General features: G+C 42.2%; 1 pseudogene; it reads left to right on the plus strand.

The window, feature by feature from the left end:
- The first annotated feature begins 1957 nt into the window (after positions 1 to 1957).
- Positions 1958 to 2775, plus strand: LOC113835881 (annotated as a pseudogene).
- Positions 2776 to 18331: the final 15556 nt, after the last annotated feature.

An 18331-nucleotide genomic window follows, 5' to 3' on the forward strand; every position in this document is an offset into this window, starting at 1 on the left:
TTTTGCAGAAGTTAGAAAGCTGATATTAGTGTTTACACAGAAATGTAAAAGACTAAGAATAGCCCAACCATGCCCTCCCCCATGGGTGTTCATGTGAGAGCCAAAGCACAACCCTGAGAACCCTATTCAGGCGATATCCATCTTGGATTTTTCATTTGTTTGTTTTTAAAACGGGATCTCTGACTGGCTTGGAGCTTACCAAGTAAGTTTGGTTGGCTGTCCAGTGGCCCACAAACCTAACTGCCTCCCCAACACCAGGATGACGTGTGCAACCACAAATGGCTTTTTTAAAACATGCATTCTTGAAATTGAACTCAGCTCCCCATATCTTCAAAGCAAGCACTCTACCAACTAAGTTACCTCCCCAATGAAACTCACACTTGGTAATTGCAAAATTTCCCACAAAGCTACATAGTGAAGACTATGTCCTCTACACTGGACCACAAAGACAAACACATAGACTGATGGAACAAGCATGAAATTCCAAAAACAAGCCCTTTTATTTAGGGTCAACTTATTCTCAACAAAAGCATCAAACAATTCAAAGGAGGAAAAAGTAAGTACTTCAAAAAAAGTATTGGAAGAATCAGGTGTACATGTACATAAAAATTAATGGAGAACCTATTTATATCAAATAGAAAAAATTAACTTGAAATTAATGACACAGCAAAATACAAAAGCTAAAACTAAAAAAATTTTCAAAGAAAATCTAGAAGCAAAATCTTCATGATCCTAAGGAAGCAAGTGTCTTGCAGGTAAGATCTAAAGCACGATTCATAAAGGAGAAAAGAATGGAAGAGTACACTTCAGTAAAAATATCCACTCATGCTTCAAAAGGCATCAATAATAAAGCAAAAAGACAAGATTCAGAGAAAGTATAATCTGCAAAACACATGTCTAATAAAGGACATAAAACCTAGGATACATAAAGAACTGTGGGGAGCTGAGGAAGCCCTGAGTGACTGAGATCCTGAGTGAATGCATGCGGTTGACATGGGCACAGCCTTGTCAAGAGCCCTAGCCTCAGGCCCATGGGAAAATGGCAAAGCTTTCTCCAGGCTAGACTCAGGGAAATACCAAAGCTTCCCCTCTTGTCTGAGTGTGAATATTGATAGTGTGTGCAGAAAATGTCCATCATAGCCATCTTCCCTGGGATAGGTACATCCTGAAGACTGCTCCCTATAGAAACGGCTTCTGCTGAGCCAAATAGGCCTCCATGACCCAACTGCACAGCATATACCCTGTCTCCTTGTTTGTCTAAACGCAATACCCCACCTCTCTATTCCACTGTACATAAGAAACATGCTGAGCTTTGGGGGATGCTTCAGTTCTTCCATCCAAGAGCCCAGGCTGTCTGACCCCAGCTATGTCTGTGTGTCTGTCTATGCTTGTCTTTTCTTCATTTCCTCACTACTACTAGGCAAGTCAAGTCCCCAGAGGCTGAGCAAAAGACAACTAACCAGACAAACTCACTTGTAAAATTATTTTGAAAGAATTAGAGAGGGGCTAGAGAGCTGGCTCAGTGGTTAAGAGCACTTATGCTCTTGCAGAGGACTTGAGTTCAGTTCCCAACACCCACGAGGTGGCCCACAATTACCTACAAATCCAGTTCTAGGGATCCAACAACCTCTTCTGACCTCTGCTGCACCTGAACCAATGTGGCACACATACATTCATTCAGGACCACTCACACACAAACTCGTAAAATAAAATAATAAATCATTAAAAAGATTTAAAGTGACATTTAGCCAAAGAATACATATGAACGGCAAATGGGTACATGAAAAGATGCTCAGCACGAGTAATCATTAAGAAATACAAGTATGAAAGGTCCAAGAGCTTAGAAGGCAGGGAGGAGGTGGTGGGTGCTCCAGGAGCCCTAGAGGAAATGATTCCTCAAAGGCCCATGCAGGTTTCTTTAAAACCTCTCTAATGCCCAGACTCAAGTCTCAGATCTATGTAGCCCACCAGAAACTTTCCACTATTTGGAGGCACCTTCTCCACCATTCTCCCCCCTGGGGCCATTGATGTGAGCTACCTCTGACCGTCCCGGACAACCAAGAAGTTTTCTGCCATCCCATGATGTAGGAAGCCGGTTCCTACATTATAATGGTGCCTGAAGACACCAAGATGTGAATTATTTCACAGGCGCTGGGTAATCTCTATTCCTTTGATCTCTGTCTATCCCGTGGCTCATTTTTGCCTGAGGAGCTGAAGCCATTCTTAGGGTAACATGTCCCAGGCGGCTGGTCAGCCTTTATATAGGGATGGTTTTCTTGGTTTAGTGTGACCTACCAGAGTCTGATCGTGGAACTTCTGGAGCTGCAGGCCCACGTGCCCGGCAAAGCAGCTGCGTGGTAGCAAAGGATGTCACACTACATCAGGCTTTGCTTCATCTGCCCCAGGACCAGACTGATATCTTGCTCACCTTCAATCAGCCCCGGTAAGGACGAAGAAAAGGATGGGAAGCTCGCGATTGCCGCCCCCCTCTTTGCCCCCTGACAATTAGGCTGGGTAGGTCAAGCAGGAAGATTGGCTGGTGGACTCCTTCAAGGAAGCAGAAATGGGCCGCGGTCCTCTAGGGAATAGGAAGTGTAATCGTGCAAACCTAATGCCGGTCCATTGTCTTTCTCCCTCTGTTCCCTCACCCTAAACTCTAACAGCAGGTCTCTTGGCCCTGAAAATCTATCATGTCCACCCTGGAGCCTGGGTTACTTTGAACAACTCGTGACTAGTCTGAGTCCTCATGACCCCAACATGTTTGGCCCCCAGTAAAGATGGTGGAACACAACATACTGCGACTGAGGACTCAGGGACCCAGTTCTGAGAGGGAAGTGTCTACTTCTTCCCTGGACATAAACATAAGACACATCCTTTGCAGAAATAAACTTGCTTTATAAACCCCCCCAAAAAAAGAAATACAAATATAACCATGGTGAAATGCCATATCATTTGCCAGCATCTGGCAAGAGCCAGTGTTGGTGAGACTGGAGAAAAACAAAACAAAACAAAAAAGGGATAGGGAATGCTCTGGAAAGCAGCTCAGTGGCTTCTTTAAAAGTTAAACATGAATCTACCAGACATGAAAGGAAGGAGGACTGGTTGGGAAGAGGAAGCAGATCAGTAGGAATGGGGAGATGATTTGGGGAATAAGATCACAATACAGTATATACCTATAAAAAATATGCCATGAGACCCATTCCATGCATAATTGATAGATAGCAGTAAAAACTTTTTAAAGCTATATACAACGTTCATACCAGCATTATTCAAAATGTGTATAAAGTGAAAACAAGCTAAATATCCACTGACTAATGGGTGGCTAAGTTAGAAGAGGCACAATGGATGCTGCTCGGAAAAAAGAAAGAACAATGAGGGGAAGCAGAGAAGAGGAAGGAAGGGAAGAAATAAGCAAATTACTGCTACATGTTTTGATGACAGAAACACTGTAAGTGAAAGAAGCCAGACACAATGGAGTATATAATGTATGATTCCATTTATATGAAGTATCTTTAAAAAGACAAAAAACAAATAGAAACCATGCTGATTCCAGTTTCCCTGGATGTGTGGTTCAAGCAAGCACTGACTGAGCTTCAGGGGGTTACAGAATGTTCTAAACATGACTGTGGTGATGTTTTAGCATTGCACAGCTCTATAGATTTGCTAACGTTCACTAAGTTATAACAGAGGATGTTTATGGTTTGTGGATTATATCTCTATAATGTTTGTAAGTGGCATTAATGAGTGTGACAAAGATCACAAACTAAGAAAGATGTCTTCCTAGTAAGTCTCATCCCCAAGGCTGTTGTTTTTTGATTCTTTGGGAAGGACATGATTCTCTTTCTCTCAGCCTGAAAGTATTTCCCCAGCAGCCTGCAGCGGCTACCTCAGGCTGCCTCTTACAGCAGCCAGCACTGGCATCTAGCAGCAAAGCTCACCTTGCAGAAACACTGTAAGTGTTATAAATACTTCAAGGCTCTGGGGAGCTCTGTGATGGCACCAGTGACCTAGAGCATGTGACTGCCAGGGAGAAGACTGGCTTGAGTGGGTGGTAGGCATTCTGGCAAATAACTATCGCTTTTGTAGCATGGTTTGAACCTTAAACACCCCTGTGCTCTTCAAAACGTAATTCCTATCAAACATTACAGCCAGCCCTCCCAGAAAAGCAGTCTGAGCAAGTAATTCAAACTAAAGCCCCTTTCCCAAGTGGACAGGGCTGACTTCCCTGTAGTGGGAGGCTCTCAACCTTGATGTACAATAACAGTACCTGGTGAGGGTTTTTAAAGTCCTGTTCTTGGCACCACCCATAAAGGCCTGGATTTAACTTCCCCAAAATGTGGCTTAGGTAGAAGTGTTTGTTTTTAACCTCTCTAGGTGATTCCACTAAATTACCAGGATTGAGAATCACCAGGAAAACAGAATCAAAGCAAGGTCACTCCTCACTCCAGTGGTTTCCTCAAAGCCTCGAGTTGTGTCATTTGTCATTTACAGTGTAGGTGCTGCCCTTTTATTTCTGTACATCAATAAACAAGACAACTGTAAAAAAGCTAAATTCTACACAATCCATATTCTAGGACCTTTCTGTAGACTGGGGGCCCCACATATAAAACCAATTGGCACCTAGAACAGTGACACGGCAATGTTAAACATTAAAGAGAATAAGCAAATCTGGGACATGGGGGGATTATGATAGTTTAAGGCAGAGGTCCCTTCTGGCTACAACAGACTTGCCAAGCCTCTCAGGGTGGCCAGAAACTGACCCCTGAAAACAGAGGGATGACAACAACTGTCAGAGGGATGACAACAACTGTCAGAGGGATGACAACAACTGTCCAGAGGTAATCACTGCAACAGCTCTTCTCTCAAGCATTCTTTTATTTATAGTTCAGAAATATCTTATGTTCTCCATTTTACAGATGAGAAAATGAAGGCTTAAAAAAGTTTAAAAAATGTCCAGTTTCAGTCAATATGTAGGAACTGAACCCAGAATTCTGACTCTAAAATCCAGGTATCCGGGCCAAGGCCGAAAGCCGGGAGGGAATCATTATTAGCATGTCCTTAAAAAATGTATTGCATTTATTTGTGTGTTTGTGTGCAGTGTGTGCACACATGTGTAGGCATGTATGTATATGCCAGAGTATACATGTAAGAGTCAAAGGACAATACAGAATCAGTTCTGGAGATGGAACTCGGGTAGTCTGCCTTTGGAGATGGGGTGGCTTGGGGGGGGGACAACATTCTGAGAGGGTTAGTCCCTCCCACTGGCAGCAAGAAGAAACTGCTCAACTGGAATATCGTGAACAGAAATCAGTCACCTCAGTTATTAACATGACAGAAACAAGGACAACCAACCAAAGCAAGCTAAAGGGGATTTCTTTTTTTAGAAAAGAAAGATGGAAAGAAAATCCATTAAGTGAGCATGAGGAGGGAAGCATAGATCTGGGGATACTCAGGGGGACATTTCACCAGAGGCCTCAAGAAAGGCTGGGAGCCAGCTAAAAGATGATTCCCCAGTGTGTGTCTTTGCTCTGCCCATCAGAACCCCTCCACGATGCTGGGAAGGGCAGATGAGCTAGAAAAGCAGAGGCTCCAAATGAAGTTCACAGAGTTCACCAAGACAACATGAAAAGGAAAGCAAGGGCGCGAGCGGAGTGAGGGGGGTGTAGAGTGGGGGGATGGCTCAATAGGTGAAATGCTTGCTGTACAAGCATGAGAGCCTGAACACCAGCACCCACATAAGTTTAAAATAAAAGCTAGAAAATGTCTCACCTGGGTTGACAATGCTCTCTTGGAGAGTCAAAGAGCACCTAAAAACAAACAAACAAAACAAAACACCAGGCATCAGAAGCCTTCTTTTGAGTTGTTGCTAATTGTCGAAGAGACTCCCAAAAACATGTCAGCTATTGATATTCCCCTTTGCCCCCCAGAGGTGGAAGGAAAGTCCCCAAATCCACATAAGGATTTCAAGCAGGGTAATGTAATTCAAATATAAACAGGTCACATTTACCTCAGAGGTACCCGGTATGCTCCCTAACAAGGCAGACTCTCAGTCATAGAACCTGGGCTCAGGACTGTCATGAAACCCTAAAAAGAACCATGAGTCCCGGCACTGCCTGTAGCCTCACTGTGTTCTCAGAGCTCTGTACCTGCAGCTACAGGATCACCTCACACCCAGAATGGTTGTCATGAGGTAAACTGAAGTCTTGAGTCACCAGAGAAAGAGGAAATGATAAGTACGGTGTAACGTGGGTTTGAGGGTGAGGCAGATGCTAATCAAAATCTCAATTTAGCTTCTTCCCTATAGAGTTTGGAAAATTAATTAAACCTCTGAGCAGTCAAGCTCCTCATCAGTAAAGTCCTCAAGGAGGCTTGGGAAGGGTAACCATGCAGGGGCCATATCTTTTCTCCCTGATGACTTTTAAAACTAGGCATCTTAGGCAAGATCCTAAAATGTTAACTCCAGTGAGCATAAGAAATTGAACACCTCTTGGAGCAGTCCCAGTGAACACTTAGGTGGTGCCCTCAAGTGTCTCACCTTTTCATTCACCAGGAATTATTGTGCTGACATCCACGGCCCCCAGGACTTTTCAGATGTGTTTTTTTCTGAAACACACACACCTATACTTTTCATATTCTTGCAAATTCATACTCTTCCTTCAACTTCTGGGCAAATGTTATGACTACTTTAAAACTTCCCCAGACTCCACAGCTACAGCCCACCTCACCCACACCCTGTCCACGATGGCCCATCAAACCTGAGCAAACTTCACCTTCAGATTTCACTGCATTGAAATGACCAAGCTCAGGTTCCCACAGAGCAGCGACTATTCATCTTTGTAAGCCCTGCACTTAGCAGCATGCCTGGGGCCTGGCAAGTATTATGTAATTGGTTGAGTTAATACACTCCATATGTAAAATGTGAAAAGTACAAAGTTGATTTTAAAGTCTTATTACTGTTCTTCTCAAAAGCCAGTTTAAATCAGAGGAAAAACAATCGTACCAGTTTAGTTTTCCTTTTTAATATGAATCAGAATTACTCATCTTAATCCCCCACCTTGCCCATTAACTTAGCTCTAAATTGTAGAATTCACCTCATAGAAGAAATATTTGCTGAGGGCACCAATAAGACTGTCTCTGACTTTAGAGTCAGAATGAGTCAGTGCGACATACATTAATAAAAATAATGCATTTCTACAAGAATACTTTTAGAACACAGCATCTCTGAGGCAGCCAGATCTCTCCCCCATATATAATAGTTCCTGCTTGGTTTGATAGCCTACAGACCATGTCTTGGTTCTTATATTTATAATCATGGTTCTGATACAGGGTTAAGAGGCACATTCTATATAAGCATGCTGCCCACGTTTTCCCTTTTTGAGTCCCTGCCCACTCCCTTTTCTTGCCATTTCCCATGCCCCAATTTACCTTTTCGTTCAACCCTGAGATTGCAGATTCCTCAAATTTCTTCCTTTCTTTCTTTCTTTCTTTCTTTCTTTGTTTCTTTCTTTCTTTCTTTCTTTTTTTTTTGTTTTTTTTGTTTTTCGAGATAGGGTTTCTCTGTGTAGCTTTGGAGCCTATCCTGGCACTCACTCTGTAGACCAGGCTGGCCTTGAACTCACAGAGATCCGCCTGCCTCTGCCTCTGCCTCCCAAGTGCTGGGATTAAAGGCATGTGCCCTTAATGCCCGGCCGATTCCTCAAATTTCTAGTAAACTAGTGTCTATTGTTTGTTGAGTGGTTCTACAAGGCAGACGAGCTATTAGAGGTTTTATGTACACCAGAAAATCTTCACTCTCAGACACTTGATGATCAAGTATTATAAACATCCTATATACAGGTAACTTAAAAAGTGATAGAACCAGGTCTGATTCCACCACACAGTTTTTAACCTACGAAGAACATGCCTTTAAAGAACATGCTCATTAAATAATCATATAGTAACTCCAATATGGATTGAGGACATGACTCAGTCTGTGTAAGCCTGGGGATCTGAGTCTGGATTCCTACAACCAATATAAAAAGCTAAGCACAGCAACACTTGCCTATAATCTTGACACTAGGAAGTTGGAGATAGGAGGATTACTGTGGCTTCCTGACCAATCAAGCTAGCCTAATTGGTGAGCTCCAGATTCAGTGACAGACCCTGTCTTAAAACTAAGGTAGAGACTGACTGAGGAAGACATCCAGTATCAACCTCTGGCCTTCATGCACACATGCACAAATGTGTTCAGATATATGCAAACAAATATGTACATATGCACGCATGTACATACACAAATAACTGGATTCCATATGGACTCAGAAGATATTTCTAATTGATTTCACAACTCACAGCTTTGTAGCTCTGTGCTAACATTTAGAGTACCCACATTGACAGAACTGTGGCCAACCTTGAAGGAAGGCAAAGATGGGAGGTAGAGAAAGATGGACCTTCAAGACAGCCAAGCCTTGCTAAAAGACTACCAATAGTCTTTTCAGTCACATAAACCACTGAATTAAATTTTATTATGACAACATGAATGTTTATGTCACCTAAAACCTACACTGAAATTCTGCCCTGCCCCCCAAGGTGGTGGTATTAGAAAGTGGAGCATGTAGGGATGTACAAGCTCACGGAGGTGGAGCCTTTATGAACAGGTGCACACACAACAGAGACGTGACCTCATACAAAGTGCAAAGTGAGGACCAACTCACAGTTGTCCTGTGACCTCCATACACATGCTGTGGCACCTATGTGCCCTCACTCACACCCAGACATGCACATACAGAAACACATACACAAAAAGTATTCTTAAGAAAAAGAAAAGCATTTGCTTCTGCTCTTATTTAAACTACAGTGTCTTGCTCTGTCCATTAGCTCAGAGAAGTCCTTCCTGGACATCAGTATGTCAGTAATCAACTTCCTACCCATGAACTAACAGATTGCTCAGTCCTCCTCAAAATCAGTCCTAGAGTCCTCAGATGTTCAGCCAAGTTAAAGGGCAGCCTATTCCTGTGGCCTGAGTCTCCTCTAACCAGCCCTGACTCTGTAGAGACTGAAGTTTCTTTCCTGGGACAAGGTCAGTGGTTCAGCTAAGACAACACATTTCTATCCCCAGTTCATGAGCCATAGCTGGCCTAGCTTCTCAGACTGTTACACCAGTGGAATCAGGTCACAAGACCTGGCTTAACAGCAAGCTTGGTGAAAAAAATGCAAATCTCCCTTTGGAGCTGTGCCATTTCTCTGACTGAGTCAAAGGTTATCTGTGGTCTTTGGACAGTTATGGAAGGGTGAGTGGGTTAGCACCAAGAACACCAGACTTTAGTACTTCCTAGTGCAGACCATCTGAATGCCAATCTGAGATGGGCCTGCATCAACACAGCCAAGTAGATGAGGGAGAAGCTGTCCATTTTGCCTGTTCCAGAGTCCTCTTCGGCATTGCTGAGCTGGGACTCTGGAGAAGGTTGACCTGACACCCTGTCCTGACATAACTGCACATGAGAGAGTGAGATGGGTATGAAAAGCTCATGGGATAAATTCTGGTAACACACATCAGGCCAGCTGCAGAGGAACCAATCCAAAGAACAAGTCCACCATCGGTGAAATCAGGAAAGCAACAGAAAGCTTTACAGTGACAGTGGTTTCCTTAGAGGTACTGGGGGAACACTCACTCATAATAAAAATAAAACCTCTCAAGAGCCTCTCCCCATCCTCTCCCTACTGTCACAGAGCACAGACACACTATCAAGTTCATGCCTGATACCCCAAAACACCCCCAAAGCTCTCTCTCAAGTCTCAGCCTGCCTTGCTGTGATCGTCCCTGCTGCTTTTCCTGAGATACTTCCCTTCCCCTCTGGTGCTCTCTGTCCTCACCAACAACCAAGTCATCCAGTTATCCCTAAAAGCTGCCATGCATCCAAGAACCACATTCCTTCCACAAAGCCGAAGAGAACGGGGTTTTTGGATGTGCATGTGTCCATTTCTTTCCTTTGTCACACTGACTTGCTGAAATACAGACTCAGATATATAGGAGTCTAAGATCTAAAGTCAGCTGAGCTCGATGTCTGTCACTGTATGTGACTTTGATGCAATCAACCTAAATTTTCTCCCCTTGGTTCCTTTACCATAAAACACATTAACAGTGATATCTTCTTCACGAGAGAGTGTTCTGATTATTAAATAGAAAAACATGTGTTATCATAAAAATTAGCAAACTACAATGCATTCCAGGAACATGAGTCCCCAATCCTGACAACCTTAATTCTCAACATTGGCTAGGATATTATGAATACATGATCTAATATCACTGTAAAGGTTTAAACATCTACATCTAAGAGATACAATTTGTTTTCCAAAGAAGTCACTCTCCTCTATCTTGGCTAGATTCTTCAAAGTTGGTTTTTCTTCCTTGCATATGAAATCATCTGATCTATCAGCCTGTTGTGGGGTACTGCATGAACTGGAATTCAAAATTTGTACACCATCAATTCTAAATCTGAACTCTAATTCTCGGACCCATGATCTACATAAAATCTCAGTTGACCATAGTGTAAAGGTATTTCTGATCTACGTGTCTCTCCCTTTGATGTATTTCTGGGGCCTCACAATGTGAAGTAAGTATTGTGCTGATGAGCTACACCGCTGGCCCATAAGCTATCTTGGAAAAAAACTTTTCTGTTCAAGAAAGCAGAATCCTGACAGTATGAGTTTGATCCCCTGGGCACATATGGTAGAAGGAGAGAACTGACTCCTGCAAATTACCCTTTGACCTACACACACGCATGCCTGAAACACACACACTCACGTATGCACAAATGCATGCATGCACTCTTGCACACATGTTCACAATAAATTCATAAATTTTAAATGAGGACAAGAAATAAAGAGGGCTATATTAGAAAGGGAAAGTACATAGAACACAAGAGTAGAGGAACAAGGGGGCTGGAGAGGTGTCTCAGAGGTTAAGAGCACTGATTGCTCTTCCAGAGGTCCTGAGTTCAATTCCCAGCAACCATGTGGTGGATCACAACCATCTATTATGAGATCTAGTGCCCTCTCCTGTCATATAGGCAAACATGCAGACAGAACACTGCTTATGTAATAAAGATAAATAAATAATTTTTAAAAAAAAAGAATAGAGGAACAAGGAATCAAAGTAAGTCACTAGAGTATTCACACAAAAATACCGAAATCTTTGCTTCTAAAATAGCTGGAGAGGGACTGAAGAGGTGGCTGGGTGGTTGAGTACTTGCTGCTCTTACAGAAGATACAGGTTTAGTTCCCAGCATCCACGTGGCAGTTCACAACTATCTAGAACTACAGTTCTCGAGGATCCAACAGCTTCTTCTGGCCTCCCAGAAACTAGGCACACATATGTTACTTGTACACACAGGCAAGCAAATACTCATACATATAAAATAGAAATAAATAAAACTTTTAATTAGCAGGGTGAAGGGCGAGGTATATGGCTCAGTGAATAAGAGTGCTTGCTGCACAAGCATGAGGACCTGAGCTGACATGCCTTGAACCCACATTGAAAACAAAACAAAACAAAAAGCTGGCTATGGTCAAAAGCATTTGTAAGGTATGGTAAGGTATGGAGATAGGAGGATTTCTGGAACTTGCTAGTCACCAGTCCAGTTTCAGGTTCAATGAAAGACCCTGTTTCAATGGAATGAGATGGAAAGTGACAGAAGAGGACAACTGATATCCTACCCTGACCACAACATATACACATGGGCACATATGCCACACACATACATAAAATTAAGTTTTAATTACAAAATAAGAAATCAGGTGAGAATTTTGTGAGCACACAGGGATCTACTGATTTGCAGCAAAATCATTCCAAATTAACCCCCTTCGTTTCTATATAGTAAGGTATTGATATGACTATATCAGAGACTGCATTAAGGGGATATAAAAAGAGAGTTATGAAAACAAAATGGGGACTGGGGAAATGGCCTGTGGGTAAAACACTTCCTATGCAAGTGTGGGGACCTGAGCTTGGATCCCCAGAACACAAATAAAGTCAGATGTGGTCATGTGCATCTGTAATCCTAGAGTTCCCATGGTGAATTGGGAGACAGAGGTAGGAGTTTGCCCAGAAGCTCATGGGCCAGCTAGCCTGGTGGTGAACAATAGAAGATCTGATCTTTAGGTAGAAAGCAAGAACCAACATCCAAGATTATACTCTGACCTCCACATATGTCTTGGTACATATGTACATATACAATGATTTAAAAAAATAAAGAATGCCCTAGTCACCTGATGGATAAGCTACTGTCATACTAAGCCAGCGACTGTGATTCAAGTCCCACCTGGGGTACCAAAAGATAAATAGATAAATAATAAAAAAATAACACAACTGAAGGGACCTGCACACAGCAGGCTGCTCCCTCCTGGCCCCTGGATTAGGCACAAACCACACCCAAACATCTATTTTCACAGAGAGGCCCTTTATTAAATGGGGAAGAAAAGTAAAGTGGCTAATTTCTAACTCAGGCAGAAAACTTCAGCAAATGACCTTGGGGGTATGATTTTTAAGAGGAAAAAGGGGGATGTCTATATTAGAACAAGCAAGGGTGTGGTGGTTTGTTTTGATTAAACATGGTAATCAGGCTAGCCAAAAGGGGGCTTTTATTTGCTGCACTTCAATACTTTTATGGCTGGACCATAGTGACCAGTCTTAGGAATGAGTCTGGTATAAGAAAGTGTCCAAATAAGGGATGGCCCTCCCATAAGCTGTCCAATTCCAAAGAGTCAGCCCTAAATGAATATATGAGCAACACTAAACAGTCTCAGCAGATTGTGCATATATGTATATATATGAACATATACATATATAATGGAAATAAATAAGAAGAGGTCACAAAGTTGAGAGGGAGTGGGGTACATGAGGAAGGGTGGGGGAAGATTATGGCATGGAAATGATATAAATACAGTACTAATGTGTGAAATTCTCAAACAAACCATAATAAAATTAGTATTCAAAAAATCAGTTCATACATCCTGGGCCCAAAGATACAGTTCAATGATTAAATATATTCCTAGAATAAGTAAATCCTTGAATTTAATCCCCAGCAATACCAAAAAAGCAAGGGAGAGGAAATGACCCTAACATATCTATTTATCTAATCTCTCTCAGCAAAGTCTCATATATTTCAGGCTTGCCTTAAACTCACTGTGTGTCCAAGGATAGCCTTGAACTTCTGATGCTTCTGCCTCCACTTCCTGAATGTTGAGATTATAAGCATACACCACCATATCTGGTTTTATGTGGTGCTGAGGATCAAACCAGGGCTTCATGCATGCTAGGCAAGCATTTTACCAATTGAGCTATATGCCTCTAGTCCTTGCCTTCTAAAGCTATGATAATATGTATGTATTTTATAACAATAAGATAGAAAGCATTAATTTCTTGATGAGTGGTACAAATAAAATACCATACTCAGGAAAGCTTGGAGACGATTAGAATTATTTGTGGTGGAAGGGATCAAGAAAAACTTCACAGAAAAAAAATAGCATTTAAAATGACCTTTGAGAGATGGGTAGAGTTTGGAACTGAAAGACAACTTAAGTGTGCTGAAGGGGAAGGACCGGTCTGACAGGACACACAGGGAGCAAGGCATTGGCTTCTGTCTAGCTGAAGATTAGCTTCAGCTTCCAATAAGAACTGGGATTTAAAAAAAGAGAAGAAGAACTTGGATTTATATGCTAAACAGTGTGGACTACTGGAGGTTTGTGAGCTGGTGGGTGGTGTGGTGGGCAAGGCAGGATAGAACAGAATGCAACCAAAGGCAAGAACACAAACCAGAGCAGAAACACAATTGGATAGACAAGAGAGACAGGGAGAGAGGGAGAAAAGGAGGGAGGGAGGGAGGGAGGGAGGGAGGGAGGGAGGGAGGGAGAACTCTAGGGTATCTATCAGAGAAGAGAATGGGGTAGATGAGAGGGATGCTGTCAAGACCACAGGACTTGGTCACTGGTGATCCAGTCCAACACTGATGTAAAAGATTATCTTGAAGTAGGTCTTCTGGTTGTTACCATGGAAACTGAGATTCTCTTTTGGGGTTCTTAGACCTACTAATAAAATAATTTAGAAACAGACTCAAAACAATTTTATTAGCTCAGGGCAGTGGTGCACACCTTTAATCCCAGCACCCAGAAGACAGAGACAGGCGGATCTCTGTGAGTTCAAGGCCAGCCTGGTCTACAGAGCAAGTGCCAGGATAGGCTCTAGAGCTACACAGAGAACCCTGTCTCGAAAAACAAAACAAAACAAAAAAATATTAGCATTTAAGAAAAAATATATAGTACCGGCTATGTGACCATCCTGGCAGCCACCAAGAAGGAAGATGGAGAAAGGGCGATGCTTTCTAAGTTAGACATGGAATAGAAACAGACAGGTTATTTAGAAATGAAAAAGCATTCTCAAGAATAGAAGTGGGCTAGTAAGCTGAGAAAGAACCCAGAAAGCATCTGGCCACACAGAGCAGTCCAACATCCCACCCCTTATATTTCTTTGGCTTTCTGTGGAGCTTGCTGGGTTGTTAGATGGCACAGTAAGGAATGCTTCCAATCTGCCTCTGCAATTGTCTTCTTTTGCATGGTAATCTTTTTGTCTCTACTCTCCTATTACAACACTATCAGCAGAAAAAGGACCTTAAAGGAAAAGATGTGTGATATTTACCATTGCCTAGGAGTGTGAAGCTGGATGCAGGGAAAACAGAGTGAACAAATCCAGACAGTGTCCCATCTCTGTCTTACCTCTCTGATGAGCCCTCCGTCATGGCATTCTCCGCTTGGATTTCTGGAGCTTCCGTCCCTGTTCTGTGGCATGCAGTCCTTTTCTCCTGTTTCTGCAAATGGCCATGCTCCCAGAGCTTCAGCCTCGGTCCTCAATTGCCCATCTTGCCCATGCAAGTCTCACCTCTACATCTGCTGCATCAGCTGTCACTTGCATGAAGACCACTCCTGTAGAATATATACATATATTTTTTCCTTGTGAGCAATTTTACACATTTTCCAAATGGTCTCTGTGGATCACTTGATCATACTAAAACAGTCAGTTTGGCCTACCCAATGAGAAGCAGCAAATGTAAAGGAAAGCCTCCTTGCATCCTGATCTTTGAGGGTCTCCTGCTGTAGCCTTCCAAGGGCCCTACGATTTCTTAATTGGTTCATTGACTCTGGGCCTGGCATTCTTTCCCTGTAGGGTGGCAGCTCTGTTTTCAGGATTTTCCAAAGGATGCTGGCAGCTGAGCTTGCAGTGTGGAGTTTAAAGAGTAGTTGATGAAAAAATCTCTTCCTGTTACAGGCTAGGCTAGCACAGCGCCTCAGATATTCGTAGCCTAGACAATGCTGCCACCCATAGGTCAAAACTGAAATTGCCTCTGGTCATCGCCCTTAATTAAGAGTGACTTAATGGAACATTTCCCAAGGACTTGGAGTGGTTACCAAAATTGTAACTGAATTGTTACTGCCCTTATTACTTGTGCTTCAACAATAAGCTTTTGATATTTGCAACACAATTATAAAACAGGCCTATGAGTTTGGGCTGCTGCATAAATGAGGTTCTGGGAATGCAGAACAAGAAATCAGTTCCAGCCCCCTAAAAGGATTACAGGGAGAGAAAAAATAGGCAAACTGCCCTGGGGGCAGTGGGAGATAAGTGAAAAAAGAAGACAGCACCAGTAGTCTGGGAGCCTCTCGTACACTACATACATATTCAGCAGGTATCATGTGAAAAAACAGTGCTTACTCCCGGAGACACAGTCGGGCTTCTTTGAACTCCGGCCTATCTGCCCTGTTCCCTGTCTAGTCTCAATCTACTAGTCCCAAACCTCCTGTGCTGTTCTCACTTCTTAGGATTCTAAGTACCTGAACTTGTTCTTACCAGTTTCCTGTTGGAGTCTTAAGAAATGCTTTAAAATGATGTGTTAGTTTTACATTTTAAGTGGTGGAGGACAGCTATCCCAGAATATTAGGTGTCCCAGATTCTCTTAATTCTTTCGGGTTCTTTGACCCATTTCCCTTCCTGTCTAAAACCCTCTCACTGGCAGTAGATTCAGGAGCAGTTAAAAGCTGTTCCATCCCATCTGATGGCCACTGCTTCCCAGTAGTTATTGGCAATTGAAATGTGGCCAGTCCAAATTGATATACGCCTTCTAAGACTTTATGCAGAAACCAAAATATAAATTGTCTCTCAATGATTTTTATATTGGCAGTATATTAACATCACATTAATTTAGGATATATTAGGTTAAGAATATTGTCAAAATTAACTTCACTGACACCTTTTTACTTTGTAATGAGAAAGTTTTCTACTGCATGGATGGGTATCACTATATTTCTATTAGGCATCTGTGGTTCAGAGATAAGCACACGTACTTCTGTAAGTAAAAGCACTTCTTATATAATTAGTACAAGATCCCAGGCATGAGACAGAAATCTATTTCCTACTCAGCTGATGGACAAAAAGCTGCCACCTGAGGCTCAATTAAGAAAACTATAATTATTAGCCAGGATTCTCATGTCATGCTGGAAACTAATGAAGCCTGACTTTCTCTAGTTGTGTCTCTTGTGGGTGGCTGACTGGTTTGCTAATTATCCTACAGTTCCCATCCTACATATTCCATTAACAACAGTGTAATTTATATCCTAGAACAGGAGCAATAAAGAGCATTGTGTTTCTTACACTAAGGAAAATGGAGGGGCTGAAGAGGTGTCTCAGTAGTAAAAGAGTTTGTGGTGTAAGAGTGAGGACCAGCGTTCAGATCCTAGAACCCACACAAATGCCAACAGGACCTGGTGGGCCACCTGTATAAGACCAGCAAGGGTAGCCATATCTGCAAACTCTGGGTTTGATTGAAAGACCCTACCTTAATGAATAAGGTAAAAGATTAATGGAGGATGATTTCCAACATCAACCCCAGGCCTCTGCACACACACTGGATAAGACACATTGCACCACACACATGGGGAAATGGAGATTTTCTTAATGGAGCTATTACCATTCCATTCAAAAGTGTGTTCCAAAGAATGGCTACAGAATACTCTTACCCTTGCCTGGTCAGATGCCTTCAAATGAGACAGAACGCCATTGTGAATTAAAAACTGAGCACATCCTAGGTTAAACCATTTCAGCCTAAAGGCTCATTTCCAGACTGAGTTTCTTGGCTCATCATAAACAACTTGGAAAACTGTTGGATTCCTAAATAGAATGCAGATTCAAAATTCCTAACTAGGGGTTAAAAGGGCAGGTACAGCTGACGAGTCCCAGGGATGATAACTTATTAACCCATTAGTTCACAGTATATGGAATCATTTCTTTGAGGAGCCCTTGGAACAATGGTGACCTGACACTCCAGTGCCAGGAGGACTGGACCCTGTCTGCCTGAAAATTCTGATGGTGTTCCTTTCTCCCCTTACAGTCTACTAACATTATAGCATATGTTCCACACTTACATGTTTTATATTTCAAAGTGCCCAAATAAAATGAAACTATTAAGCTGCATCCCCAAATCCCTATCCATTATGAAACTGACTTTTGGAATAGGAAGACTGATTTCTCAAGTTCACCTTCAAAACCAATCTCTGATTCCTCACTCTATGCAAAAAAGGAGCACTCCCAACTCGTTAAACCAAAGTGAAAGAGTGACCATAGTCTGAGGTCCCCTAGGAACTCATTTGGACACTGCACAGTGCAAACTCAACAGATATCTTCTGCCAGCTCTTTTCAATTTTCTTTGCTATGTGTGATACTTTCCACGGATGAGACAGAGATGTTTGGTTGCAAATGACTGTCAGATGTTTAAACAACTCACTGCTGAAACATGAAAACTTCCAGAAGCTCTTTTTCTGTACACAGTGTCTTCTGGTAAGACCCACCACAAAGAAAATGAGCTGGACAAGAAGAATGGCAGAAGATCTGGGAATTAACCAGAAAAACTAGGTTATAACATGCCTCAAACAAAACAGAAAAAAATTCATTAATAGGAAACAGGCCAGTTTCCAAGGGTCATGGAAAGAATACATGCTGGATTCCCAGCAACTGGCCACGTTTCAGAGTCAGTAACCTCCAAGTTGTCAGGGAGGATTGTGGTTAATGCTGGGAAAGACGTGTGCTGAAAGATTGCTAGTTGCCCTTAAATTCCTGAATTTCGAGTCAGGACACCATACCACACATGTGCAAAACAGAAAGTCTGGTAAAGTTTAAATGGGCCCAATATATAAAATCTCAGCTCATAAAATCAATACATTCAAAGGCAATCATTAATATTAAAAAGGAATTGACTTTAAAAATATTTTAATGCAAATTTCCCTACTCACATATTAGGTTAAGTTATGT

Source organism: Cricetulus griseus, chromosome 5 (genome assembly GCF_003668045.3).
Source record: "Cricetulus griseus strain 17A/GY chromosome 5, alternate assembly CriGri-PICRH-1.0, whole genome shotgun sequence".
In the NCBI taxonomy this organism is placed as follows: domain Eukaryota; kingdom Metazoa; phylum Chordata; class Mammalia; order Rodentia; family Cricetidae; genus Cricetulus; species Cricetulus griseus.